Source organism: Crinia signifera, chromosome 1 (assembly GCF_055691185.1).
Source record: "Crinia signifera chromosome 1, ASM5569118v1, whole genome shotgun sequence".
Taxonomy (NCBI): Eukaryota; Metazoa; Chordata; class Amphibia; order Anura; family Myobatrachidae; genus Crinia; species Crinia signifera.
The window spans coordinates 445,980,778-445,995,579 of NC_139217.1; the positions used below are offsets into that span (position 1 = coordinate 445,980,778).

Consider the following 14,802-nt stretch of genomic DNA (forward strand, 5'->3'; position numbering starts at 1 on the left):
GAGGTGTTCCCTTCCTCCGGGACTGTGCTGTGGGGGCAGTCCATAAAAACGGGTTCTGCGCATGTGCAATACCAAGGATGATACTGCGCTTGTGCTGGACCCAGGGCCGTGTATTTAATATGCTTCTTTGGACTGCGGCTGAAGCTGCCCATAGAGGCTGGTGGACAGCGCATGCGCAGTACCGAAGAAGCTACTGTGCATGAGCCGGTACTGTGATAGGGGGGTTGGGACTGGCAGCAGGGGACCAGCAGGCATCTGTGGTGGGGACCAGCAGCGGTGGCAGTGGAGGGGGGGCAGCATCGCAGCTATACCCCTCCTCCACATAGGTAAGAGCCGCCACTAGACTGAACCCATTTACCTACCAAGCAAAAAGTAAACCAATTTTGCCAAACTAAGGGGCAGCGACTAAGTGCCAGGAGGAGTCTTGGTCAGCACTGGGAATATTCACAATTTTTTTTCTTTAAAATACAAAGTAAAACAAAAAAATGCTTTTAGAGGCTCCAGGTTAGGCCACCCCAGTGGGATAACTGAGACTATGGTTCCCCGCCCCCTAATCTGCCTCTACTCCCTGCGCTATAGGACGGATCTTGGTGTAAATCCTGTCAGCTGCAAAAAATTCTGCATGTGCATGTGTATTGCACAATGCATGTGTCCCGATGGTGCTCGCGCACACAGATGGAAAAACTATACTATTAATCAGACGCAGATGTAACATAGTACAGGCGTATTGCAGAAAGTGGCTGCATACAGTATATAGACACGGAATTTCTTACATTGCAGGCCATAATCAGACAGATTATCTGCACCTAGCTTAGGGCTGGTTAGAGTGTCACCGGTGCGATCAGTGCACAAGCAATAGTGTACGGCACTATACAGACTGGCCTGGTAGTTGTGTCAGTAACTGCTGCTCAGCTTAGCTACTGTGCCTACGGCAGTGACAGTGTAACTGAGCGGCTGAAAGGGAGGGGTAAGGGGCTGCCTAGTGCTCTTCTGCCCCTGGGCAGTGTCAGGTTCCTTCCATGATCCCGACATGCCCCTTCTGTGATGCGTCTCCTGGCAGGTATGGAATAGTATAGTGACAGCACCAGCAATGATAGTGTGGTGGTGCAAGCAGTGTTATCAGGCCCTCCATAGAGAGCACCGAGCTACATGCAGCAGCGTTATGTAACATCTCAGGCAGGAGATTCAGTATCTGCTCAGTATCACTTAGAAGCAAAGTACAGACAGAGCAGAGTGACAGCAGATACACTCCACCTGCTCCCCCTAGTCTGCCCAGTGATCTCATCACTGTAACATGGTTTGTGCGATCCCAGAAACATCAGATAGGGACGGATGTACTAAGCCTCGGAGAGAGATAAAGTAGGGACAGATACAGTGCCAACAAACTAACTTCTGGGCCAGATGTACTAAGCTTGAAAAGTGATGAAGTGGAGAGTGATAAACTACCAACCAGCATACTTGCCTACCCTCCCAGAACAGCTGGGAGCCTCTCAAAAATCTGGTGGTCCTACGTAAAGGTGGACAAGCCTCCCGCATGCCCCCAGACCCCCTCCTCTGCTGGTTAGATACCACCAATTTGCTGCTCTTCGGGGAGGGGGTGGGGCTAAAATGACATAAATCTCAGCATTTTATCCCCGCCCCCTCCACGGGGGCTCACAAATCATGGCATTTACTGTAAAAGGGGTGGGGCTTAATGACAATAGGACACCTCCTCAGAAGAGCTGCTTTTCCGTAAGAGATGGAAGACTGTGCTTTACAGTAGTGGGAGAAATTGTAAATTCTGCATATGTATGTGTGTGTGTGCGTGTGTATGCTCTTTTGTATGGCAATCCCAAATCTGAGTAACCCAAGGTCAGACTATGCTGGAGGTGGACCCAGGCTGTGATTGCACAAGATCACAGTGGCAAGCCTTGACTGTCAGGTGCTGCTGTATAGTGGGAATGGGCGTTCTGCGGACCTCATGGAGCAGAGGCATTAGGATGGATGCTAACTGCTTTTTTCAGTGTTGCCATGCGATGGCAACAACAGAACATGTGCCCACCATGATGATTTATATAGAGCAGCATTTTTTAACCACTATGCCATGGGACACTAGTGTGCCTTGAGCTGTTCTCAAATGTGCCGACAGATCTAGAGCTATCTAGTAGTTTACAGCCGCCGCCACCATCACCAGTTAAACTATTATTCACTGGTCCCTTGTTTTCTTATGAGGGCCTGAGGGGACCAATGTGATTGTTTTTGATATGGGGGGCCAATGCGTTTATTTCCTTGTGGGGTCTGATGGTATGCCTTGGCAATTTTGAAATCCTGCTTGGCTTTCACATGCAAAGACAATGTCTTGAGTGGTGACCCAATTCTTATATTGGGCTGTCAATAGTTCCATCCATATTTTAATGTATCTAGGTCCACAAGTGATAAGGGACATGTACATTATTATTTATTTATTACCAGTATTTATATAGCGCATACATATTCTGCAGCCCTTTACAGAGAATGTTTGAACATTCGCATCAGTCCCTGCCCCAGTGGAGCTTACAATCTATATTACCTACCACATGTACCCGCACACACAGACATTCCAGGGTTACTTTTGTTGGGAGCCAGTTAGCCTACCGGTATAGTTTTGGATTGTGGGAGGAAACCGGAGCACCCGGAGTAAACCCACGCAAGCACGGGGAGAACATACAAACTCCGCACAGTTAGGGCCATGGTGGGAATCAAACCCATGACTCAGCGCTGTGAGGCAGTAATGCTAACCATTACACCATCCGGGCTTCCCACAATATAACCATGCCTCTCTGATTTCCTGTACGCTTTCTTACATTGCTCATTTCTGAAGAAGAAGTACATACACAAAACAAATCGTAACACTGCAATCACAAGAGACACGAGGGCCCTGCCCTTAAGACTAGATAATGGGAGAAAATCCATCTGGACAGGATGGAATAATGGGGAAGATGTATTAAGCCTGGCGAAGGGATAAAATGGAGATAAAGTAGAAGGAGATAATGCACCAGCCAATCAGCTGTGTTTGAAATATGACAGTTGGGAGTTGATTGGTTGGTGCGTTTTCTCCATCCACTTTTTCTCCACTTTATCTCCAGTTTATCTCTTTGCCAGGCTTAATACATCTTCCCCATTGTGCTGATAATAAATAAATAATATAATAATATGTGTGTTGCTTTGGGCTCTGAATTAATTGCAGCTACTGTCTGAAGATCCCAGTGATTATAATGAGAGAACCGATGAACAGCAAGTCTCTTGGGCCAGACAGGATTAGTTATAAAACCCTTAATGACACACAGGTGAGAAACATACAGGCTTATGCAAATCCCATCGATGAACTACTTTGACATGAGGAACTGCTGCCAGGGACAGGAGCCAGCAGCACAAATTGTTCCCAAGTACAGGACACACTGCCTAATGCTGACATTGAAAGCTCAGGCTTGCTGCTATTTTGCCCACATTTAATTATATTAAGTGCAACAGGTAAATCTGAATCGTTTCCATACGAACAGAGAACATTTTTGGTGAGATTAGAGTCGTACTTTTTGAAGTTGATAATAAGATTATCTAACATCCATCAAAGAAAGCCACAGTAGCACCACCATTAATACGCTGCCAAAGTTGTGCTTGCCAATAGGCCATAAGATAGATGGGTGAGTGTCCGGTGCTTTTTAGGAGAACAGAGATACCAATAGTTGGTGTAGAAAATGTTTACGTTAGCAATAACAATTTGATATACTGCCCCGGGCTTCAAAAAGATCTTAAAAAGTTAAAAGGGAATGTAGTCTTATATAATTACATAGTCTTCTTCGTGGCAGTAAAAAATTATAATTTGCCCGAACGTATTAGAGAATTCAAGGTCGTTCTTAGGCTCTGCTGTAGGACCATGCAATCTTTAACCAGGAAGAGCTTTTGCCTTGTGAAGATCAATAAAGCTTACAGCAGAAACCATTGGCTGAGGCTGATGGGAACCTAGCAGAGAAATGAGTACCAACATGAAGGTAGGTGTTGGGTTTTGCAGAAAGGAACCAAGGGCCAAAGGTTGATGGCTCAGTGTCAAACAGACGGCCTGGCAGTAGTGTTGGTGGTTAGGGATGGAACTCTGATCCAGAATGCTCAGGGGTAAAGTAACTGTGGGGAGCAATAGCTTTTGGGTAAAGGGTCTAGAATCTAAGAGGTGAGTAACTCAACACTGTATCACATAGCGAGTAAAGAAGAAACAGAAAATGGGTTTGATCGCAATGATTATTAATATAGATAGACTACAGGTCAACGAACAGGAATGGGACCAGAAAGACAAAGCTAATTCACATAATAGATGAGACCACCGCAAAGGCCATATGGGAGGCATTACAGAAGTGGCATGGAGAATTGCATCCAAACAGTAATCTATTTCTGCTTAAGAAATGGGCATTAGCAAAGAAAAATACATATATTAGCATTAAAATGGAATGATAGAGACGGTAGCACAACATCAGCCAATAGGTAAAGACATAAGGGCTGAGCAGGGGCCTATTAATAGAGGAGGGAGCCCTTGTGCAGTCTACATCTGGCCACTTCCCTCTCGTATCCGGTTGATGGATCGACGGCGTCTGTATCAACCAGGGCCGGCGCCACCACCAGGCAAGGTTAGGCATTTGCCTAGGGCGCCGGCCACTGGAGGGTGGTAGTGAGCTGCTGCAGCAGCAGCAGCAGCAGGAAGCTACCGCAGAGGAGAGCCCGGAGGAAGAACTAGAAGAAGCTGCCTGCAGCGTCAGCGATCATCTGCAGACAGCAAACAGCTATTAGGTGAGTAGTAAGTTATTCAGACCCCCCTCTCGTCCCCCCGCCGGCGCCCACCCATGTAATTTGCTGCCAGCCGCTGACAGACATGTCAGTCCCCAGTCACCCGGTAATCAGGCCACCGCCTACAGCAGCCAGCGGGAAACTTTGCGGCGGACGGCGGCTGCCCCTGCCCCCGCCGGTCAGTCAGCGTCAATCCCCCCCCCCAACGCTGGACACCGACACAAGGCCGCCGCCGGTCGCCCCCCTCCCCCCACCCGCCCGTCCAGGTACCCATCCACAGCAGCCAGAAGCAGCCTGGCTTCCACCAGGTTTACGTCCAAACCCCTCCCAAGGCTCCTTTCATTTACCCCAAAATCACAGCTCCCCCAGGTGCCAGTACAGGTGGGGTCGTGGCATAATGAAGCTGCATAAATGATTAGGGCCATGTGCACTATGGGGTACAGAGGATATGAAGGGGGCTAATGGGTGTAAGGATGGAGGTGTACATGGGAGGCAGCACAATGCTATACGCAGGAACAAGGTGACATTTACAATGAGTACAGTACATGCTGCACAGACTCGATGTTATAGGCAGTAGCGAGTGTATAATGATGCCTGTCCCCCCTGGTCCCTGCTGTGATGGCTGGGTGTACAGTATGTACAGTATATGCAGCGTGTCAGCTCCCTGGTCTATACTGCCGCAGCTGGCCAGCGGCGCCAGCTCCTCGTCCTCCGGGCGGCGCACGGCGTGATGTCATCATGTGGGGGCCCCTGGCTGTCCTGCTGCCCACTGCACTGCCTTTTTTATTGTCATGGGCAGGCAGGCAGTGGGCAGTTAAGTCGCAATCAGGCCACTCTGATGTTGCGCGGCGGGCTGTGGACGAAGCGCAGCCCGCCAATGTGAGGAAACATGTCGGCCTGGCAGCTACGTACTGAAAAGGCAGGGGGATGCTGTGGGGAAAGAGTGGCCTGGGCCGGGCCCTACCCCTTTAGCACAGTGGCCGGGCCCAGGACAGTTGTCCCCATAGCACCTCCCTGTCGGTGGCCCTGTCGGCATCATATTCTCCCCCCCCCCCTCATATGATGTTGGTGTAGTGTGTGTGTGTGTGTGGGGGGCGTTATCCTGTAGGTTTGCCTAGGGCGCCTAGATGCCTTGCACCGGCCCTGGTATCAACCATGTTGTGGTTGACCACGCTAAGTCGAGCACATCTAGTTAGCTGCCTAAAGATAGGCGACAGGGTCTAGATCGACAGGGCGAGGAATCAGCAGTAGAAAGAAAGAAGTAATAATGCCACTGTATAGGTCATTGGTACGACCTCACCTAGAGTATTGTGTTCAGTTCTGGAGGCCATATCTCCAGAAGGATATAAATACATTAGAGACTGTACAAAGAAGGGCAACTAAAATGGTGCATGGCCTACATCACAAAACGTACCAGGAAAGACTAAAATACCTTAATATGTATACTTTGGAGCAGAGAAGGGAAAGGGGGGACATGATAGAAACTTTCAAATATATCAAGGGTTTTAACAAGGTACAGGTGGGAAACATTCTTCACAGGAAGAGGAGCAGCAGAACACGAGGACATTCACTGAAACTAGAGGGAGGAAGATTCGGGTGAATTTGAGGAAGAATTACTTCACAGAAAGAGTAGTGGATAAGTGGAATAGCCTACCATCAGAGGTGGTAGAGGCAAATACAGTAGAGCAATTTAACCATGCTTGGGGTAGGGATATTGATATCCTTACAAAGCAATAAGGATCAAATATGGTTTGAGGTAACATGTTTAAAAAAGGGGCAGACTAGATGGGCCAAGTGGTTCTTATCTGCCGTCAAATTCTATGTTTCTATAGGTTTCTATGACAGTAACGTAAGTTAGATACAAGCGTTACAGTCACAAGGTCGATATGAGTTTTTTTATGTATTGTTGCTTTAGACCAACTTGGTTCATACATTACCATCCAAGTGGGCATAAAGTTAGATTATAATAGTGTGCTGAGCGTAGCAAGGCATCGGGCCCGACCCATGTCAACATAGCAACCAAAAAAACATGAAAAACTCACATCAACCTTGTGACTGTCGTTCACTCTCCCGTCGATCTAACACTTGTGTCTAACTTCCATTACTGTCAATCTAGAAGCTGTAGACTACCTTTAGGCATCTAACTAGATGGGTTTGACTAAGCGTGGTCAACCATAACATGGCTGATCTGCACAGCGTCGATCCTCTATACCAGTGGTTCTCAACCTCGGTCCTCAGGACCCCCACACAGTACATGTTTTCCAGGTCACCTGTGCATTTTTATAATGTGACAGTTGGTGATACAGAAGACAGCTGCTGGTGACCTGGGAAAACATGCACCGTGTAGGGGTCCTGAGGACCCAGGTTGAGAACCACTGCTCTATACCATAACCTTCTCTCTGGCTGGCTGTACTGCGCTGTTCCATTTTCCTGGTGTTTGTACAGCACTGAAGCTGCCAACAGGGAACTACGTAGAGTATTCTGGAAATAGGTGCAGGGTCTGCAGCACATGCTCTTTGCCTGTTATAGATATGCCACCGGGGCTGATGCAGTGTTGGAATACATACATTGCTCAATAAAAACTTCCCCCAACCAATGCTTTACAGTAATTACCAATATGCAGAGTTGTAGGCATCAGGTGCACCCACATCTGCAAGCATACGCACCTGCTACAAGTGATCGCCATCAGTAAGTACTTGCACTGCCTTAATGGTTATATGGAATTATTCACCTGAGGAGATAAAGGACATATAGGGCCTGATTCGGAGATAACATAGTGCACGCCGCTGACCATCTGAGTCACACACTGCATGTTTTCCAGCTGTCTGCACACTGTAGGACAGAGTCAAAAACAGACAGCGGCATGTAATACTGTCCGAGTTTAATGGATGGACGGGATGCTGGCCAAGCACTGGGGCAGATGTATTGAGCCTTAACAAGAGATAAATGCAAGGGTGATAAGGAGAGATAAACGTCCAGCCAATCAGCTCCTTACTGACTTTTTTCAAACACAGGCTGTAACATGGCAGTTAGCAGGTGATTGGCTGGACGTTTATCTCTCTTTATCACCCTTGGATTTATCTCTTGTTAAGGCTTAATACATCTGCCCCACTGTCTTTTTACAAAGCACCGATCATTTACAAAGCATGGTTTTGCCTTGTAAATAATTGCTAAAAACATCCGAGTTTGGCCAACATCCTGCACCTCTGGCAAACAGCCATGGCATAAAGACACAGACACGACAGTGGCAAAAGATGCAACCATGTCCATCTCTGAATCAGGCCCATCGTGACTTTTACAGATCTAAGATACAGAGAGGGAGAAGTATCAAGCCCCCAAAAAAAGTGGACAAATAGAGAAGTTCGCCATAGTAACCAATCATATGATAGGCAGAAGCTGATTGGCTGCTATAGACAACTTCTCCAATTGTTCACTCTTTAGAATGCTTAAATCATCTCCTCCACAGTCACTTATGTAATGAAGGACAGTGATGAAATATTAGGACAAATGACAGGTCTATGGTCCTAATTCAGACCGGATTGCAGGACAAATTTGTTCTCAAAATGGGCAAAACCATGCGCACTGTACGTGGGGCAGATGTAACATGTGCAGAGAGATTTAAACTGAATATGCACTAATGCAATTTGGCCACCTGACGGATCGGGCTGAGAAATCGGAAGAAAAGTGGTAAAATTGTATGTGTTTGATTGACATTAGATCAGATCTGATGCACAGTCCCATGCGCATCGTGTCGGAGATCGAACCTGCCTCCCGGCAGTGGGAAATGGGATTGCATGAGATATTTTGCATGCAAAACTACCGCATACCATACATCACATGTGATCCTAACACTCGGGATGGTCCCGGGCAGCTCAAGCGGCATCGGCTGAGACTTCTCCCCTGGAGAAGTCGCAGCATTGTATGGGGGCCTTTAGATTTGGGTGAGTTATTTTGTTTCTGTGCAGGGTAAATACTGGCTGCTTTATTCTTACACTGCCATTTAGATTTCAGTGTACACACACCTCACCCAAATGTAACTTTATCTGCACATGTTACATCTGCCCCACCTGCAGTGTAACATGGTTTTGCCCATTTTGAGAACAAATTTGCTCTATGTTCAAGCCTGAATTCGGCCCTATGAAACAATATCAAAGTGACAATGACATACTGAAGTGACAATGGAAATGAGTTTGCAGGACATATAATAGAGAACTTCTTAAGACTACACAGAACCGAGAAAAAAAAAAAAAGACAGTTCCATAGACAACCGATCCAAATGTAGTATCTGAAAGGAAGAACGGAACCTTGACATGAGAATGCTAATAAATCCTGGATTATTTTAAGACTACAGGGAGTCAGCAATGTCAGCTACTTCATTCCAGGACAGATAATTCTCCATATCGGTGGAGAACGCTCCACTTGAGTTTTGCCAGGGTAAGAAAAATAGTGCAATACTTATTAGAGATTTAGGGTGCAAAGCATTTGTTTATATTCTTACAGTCAAATGCCGCAAGCTGCAAAACATAGCAGTGAAAGATATTCTTGTTGGATACAGTAAAGGGTCAAAAGGGTACAGAATCCCAGAACCAACAAAAGCCAAAAACTAATAGCTACCAGTGGTGGTTTTTTACCTATTGGCAGTAGGACTGCAGCCTACCCAGGTAAAATCCGCCACCTCCTCAGCGTTAGTGAAGCCAGTGGCTTCATTGTGACTGGCAGTGACTTCCTATTGAACTCCTACCTGCCAGTCAACCACATGACAGGCAGTCCCATTGGGGGGGATCAATCCCTCCCTCTGGGACTGCCAGTCTGGGCTGTGATAGGCAGAGAGCTGGCTTCCTGTAGGAAGCCACTCCATGCCTTACCGTGCAGCCTTAGTCAGCTTCTATGGCTGCAACCAACACAGCCCATAGAAGGCTTTTGTGCATATGCCGGGCCTGGGACTTGACAACTGTATAGTACAGGCATTGGGACATCGGGCATCGGGAACGGTCAGACCCAGGCAGCGGAGACCAGTGCAACCAAACCCTTGTCACAGGTAGAAGCCTCCGCTGCTAGCAACAGCCTTAGAAATACAATTATGTGATGCCTCCAATAGACACACTATAGGTTAGGATGGGAAAAAAAACAACACTATACATCTTCTGAACAAACAATTGAGTTCAGCGTAGGCTTGAGAGCAAATTATCAAGAAGATGATGGGCTCACACAAACCATTCCATGCACAGCTGCTAAACTGCTACAGTTCAATCAACCTCATCCAACGACTGTGGAGATGCAATTCAGCTCCGGCAGGGATAAAAGAGTAGGATAACTGCTGTTATTTGAAAATCAAAGTTTCTGCGAAAAATAAAAATAAAACAACAAAACAAAACAAAAATTAAAAAAAAAAGCCAAATCATAGCAAAAAAGACTCAACTCACTCCAGTTCTAGGCATCATGCAAATATTGGGTTAAGCGATTGGCAATAAATGAAAGACATCAAAAGGCAACTGTACTTCAAAGATTATTTAGACGCCTGTCCCTGTTATTTAGATTTGTGAAACGTATGAACTAATTGAAGCTTTGCAATGATTCCTTATTACCCCTGCGACATACAGGACCCGAGTGTTGAGCAGCGACTTTGAACTACATCTGCGAGCGACCGGCACATCCAACACAAAGGAAGAAAGAAGAGGATTCTGTATAATAACATCTTTTGTCAACATTCACGACCCTGCATTATTACATTAGCCGATGAGGCTGATTATAGCGGAGACTTTGGTTCGACTTAAAAAAATAAATAATCAAAAACAAAACGAAAACAACTCAAAAGGCAAAGAGGCAAAAACATTGCTGTACAACTAATCCATGTATTTTTGACACTCAAGGCCGACACTTAGCATGAATCATACTCACCATTTAGGCTGCAGATAGCAAAATGGAACTCTCGCTGCCCTGTCGGATAAATATAGCTGTTGCTATAATACAGCTACATTCATATATACCCTGGAAGGCTATCAGTTCTCCGTATGTAAACAGCGAAGCCTAAGAAATCAGATCTGTGCTGATAATCTGCTCCCTCCTGCCTGGAATACTACACGCAATCTAACATGTGAGCTGAACTGTATGTTTGTGCAGTTTCCTCGGGTTTACGTGTTCCCACTAAGCCAGCCTGTCTGGCTCTATATCTTCCTGTGCTGTTCCTGTAAGGTTTACACAATGCACTGCTGTGCTGGATAATTGACACTCTCTTTTCATAGAGAGAACCTTTCCGGGACTGGCACATAACGAGGGCCTGACATTCAGGAGAGTTCTACAGAGTAGGGCAAGGACAAAAAAACAACAACAATGTAATGATAGAAGATAGAAGAATATGAACAAGTGAATGTTTTTTTTTCTCCGTGTACAGTACACGCCGAGACTCATGTCACGTTATAGATTTGGAATTGTAATAGTACAGACTGCACAGAACATCGGACATGGTCAAAGCATTGTCCAACTGTTTCTTGGGCTCAGAGAGCTCTAACAAAGGACAACTGAGGAACCGTGTAGAATTTTACACACATAGGGGGCCGATTCAGGACTGCTTGATGCGCTCTAAGTTCGTCCCCAGCATTTCTGCGCATGTGCAAACCCGGCATTGAACAGCTTCGGTGAGTTACATATTCGCCGGGCCGTTCGGGGGTGGGGGGTGTTGCGTCCGCAGGGGAACACTGAGTGTTTAATGGGCGTCCCCATGAAAACGCTGGGCAGTCCCCTGCTGGCGGCAGATGTCACATGACATCAACACCGCCCCCTGTTCACTGACTTGTATTTCCGAAGGAGAGCAAAATAATTTGATGGTCGGCGACCATTGACTGTTTCTCTCCCCTTCGGCCGCATGGGAGGGGATGTTTTCTCGTACACATCCCCTTGCATGCTAGCGAGGGGATGCGGGCGGCGCTGTCCTGTATACAGCGTATAGCAAATTCTGTATAGCAAACAGGTCTGAATCAGGCCCATAAAGGGGGAGATTCGGCAAGCTTTGGAGAGTGATCCGAGCAGCTTCTGACATTTCAAAGACTGTGCTAAGTAAATGACAGAAGCTGATTGGTTGCTTTGGGCCACTTCACTCTATCTTCGAAGCTTGATACATCTCCCCCAAAGGCATCTAAAAATGTGCAGTGCGCTTTTCACGGGACAGTTGTAATTTCTGTTTAAACGATCATGATGAAATATGTTTATATGTACACAGGGGACTTGTCGAGTCAGGTTCACGGCTTGTTACAAACAAAAAAAACTGTTTTATTTTGTTAGGCTTTATTTTAATTACTACTTTCTGATTCTCTATATCAAAAAAATAAATAAAACCTTTGTTTATTTTTGAAAAACTTTGCTTTTGTCCCTTACAATTATCATTACAATCATGCATCTGTTACATACTGTCTTGGACCAATGTAAAGACAACATGGCTGCCTATTCGGAAGAGCAAGGTGACTGTTTTCAGCAAGATGTGATGGACTTTGAACGTCGTTATCGGGGGGCAATACACTGAGAGTACGATAGCGAATTATATTTGGGTGCCAATATGAGAACGTCCATACAATCACACATGAAATACAAACAATATTTATTTTTAAACTTTTTTTTTTAATATATATTCTGTTATAGGTGTTTGTTTTAAAGTTTATTTTATTTTCACATACAATAACGGTATAAAAATAGGGAAATTTTCGTAAAATCCATAATTTTATTCTTATAGGCACAAAAGTAAACTTTTTCGGTTAAAACTATTTTTTTTATTTAATAAGTTAATTGCTAAAAATAAAAAATCAGTTAGGCAGAACCCAGACTCAAAATTCGTGTTGACCGGTGTTATAGGCCCATATGCAAAAAAAAACAAAAACAACATCACTGCTGTGGAAATAAGTAGACCTCACATCACTGAGGGCCCCTTATCTGTGTGGAGTTTGGATGTCCCACTCATGTTTGCGTGGGTTTTATCCGGATGCTCTGATTTCCTCCAACAATTTAAAAACATACTGATAGGTTAATTGGCTTCTGATCAAAAAATATTGACCCGCGTGGTAGGTAATGCACTCCACTGGGGCAAGGATTGATGTGGATGTCTGACATATTCTCTGTAAAGTATTGCATAATACGTGGGGGCTATATATATACACTGTTGATATAGGTGTACTATTTCGTGATGCACACAGGTGATAAATAGTAAACACTTGTGGAAAGAAGTATTTGAGACACACCGGGTGGAGAGACTTAAACAGGAGCGTGGGTTTATTGCAGTGTAGACACAGTACAGCTGTACTCAAAGTAAAGGGCTCCGTACACTTGGCTGAAGTACCGCATGGTAGCCTCACATGTGATACCCCGGCAACTCCCCCGTGGCTGGATCGCATGCGATATGTCGTATGCGGTGATTCACCACCAGGATCTGTTAAATCCTGGCTGCAGTAGTGACCATCTGTGGATGGTGGAACTTGCAACGCACAGGACCACACATCGGATCAGAATGGTAAGTAAAAAACATGCGATTTGATTCTTTACACGCGATTTATCGGCTAAACGCAACAAAATCGTATGTAAAAGGCCCAAATCGTACTAGTGTACGAGCAACTTAACCCCAGCAGGCAGATGCGGATCCAGGATAAAATGACAGTGGGGGCACCATGATAAAAAAGGGTTTGGGTGGGGGAGGGGCGGTGTTAATGGTGCCAGTGTACATGTTAAGAGAGCGGCAGGAGAAGGTTGGAATGGAATTAAAAATAGGCCCTGGCATTTAAAGTACGGAGGCCCACCATGGCGACAAAAGTGAAGGATGTAGTTGTGCGCGCGCCAAAGGCGCGCTCCAGAAAAGGTTGTGTGGCCACTCAACAGGGGGCGTGTCAACACCATATACAACTTCTACACATTATGCAACAAAATACTAGACCCCATTATACTTGCCCCTTACACATGATGCCAAATGGAATGAGTCAAAATTGACATAATGCCACATGGATTGAGCCAAAATTCAAATAATGCCACATGGATTGTGTCAAAATTCACATAAATTCTTATAATGCCACATGGGTTGAGCCAAAATTCACATAATGCCACACGGATTGAGACAAAATTCACATAATGCCACATGGATTGAGCCAGAATTCACATAATGCCACACAGATTAAGCCAAAATTCACAATACACTTCATAAACAGGGACATTGTCCACCAAAGGCGCTTATTAAACATTTACACCATAATGTCCATTACACGTTAAGTTACACACCATTATGTCCATTATGTGTTATGCCAAACACCATAATGCCTATTAAAAATTATGCTACATAAGTGCTGCTTCTCTACATGCTCATTGCCAAGGGTTCCATGCTCATTGCCAGAGGTTCCATGCTCGTTGCCATGTGGGATTACATGCTCATTGCCAAGGGGGAATACATGCTCGTGGTAAATGGGGGACAGCCGCCGCCAGGCAGAAGTGATAGCCACTGACAGTGGCAGAGCCTGGCTGTATTCAGAGCACTGCAGGTCCCGGCTATTTGAAATAATACCCCTTTCACACCAGAAAATGCATTCCCAGGTTGGCCCCTTTTACACCAGCCTAGTCCCTGCATTTTCTGGTGTGAGGGGGAGAGAAAACCACCCCTCCCCCCTTTAACCAGTTATCTCATTTAACCGGCTATATCTTTGGAACCAACTGACCCATTTATATGAGGCAAGTATTATATTGAAGAACTTTTGAGTTGGCTTTGAATGATTTTGGTCCAGTGAAACTGGAACGTTTGGTTCCAGAGTAATCTGCCCTCAAAATCATGAACAGCCATGAAATTACATTTCAAAAATAAAAAATTCGGTTTACATGCATTATCTCTGGAACCGATTGACCGATTTGGACCAGCCTGGTATCATATTGAAGGCCCAGCGATTTGGAATTGAATGATATCAACCACAAGCTTCTAAGATGCCAGGACGGGAACTGGCAGCCGTCGGAACCGGGTGGGGGTTGGAATTGACGGGTCCCATATTATCCTAT

The 14,802-nt window shown here is 45.6% G+C and overlaps 1 protein-coding gene across 3 annotated transcripts in view; it reads right to left on the reverse strand.

Moving 5' to 3' along the window:
- NIM1K (NIM1 serine/threonine protein kinase) overlaps nt 1-14,802 on the reverse strand; it is a 71,108-nt gene that overhangs the window by 24,812 nt on the left and 31,494 nt on the right. The window contains exon 1 of one of the 3 annotated variants that reach the window (XM_083154094.1): nt 10,690-10,950. The exons of the other annotated variants lie outside the window; for them this stretch is intronic. The gene's annotated coding sequence lies outside the window, so the exon portion shown is untranslated. Of the gene's footprint in view, nt 1-10,689; nt 10,951-14,802 lie in introns of those variants that run through there. 3 annotated transcript variants of the gene reach the window in all.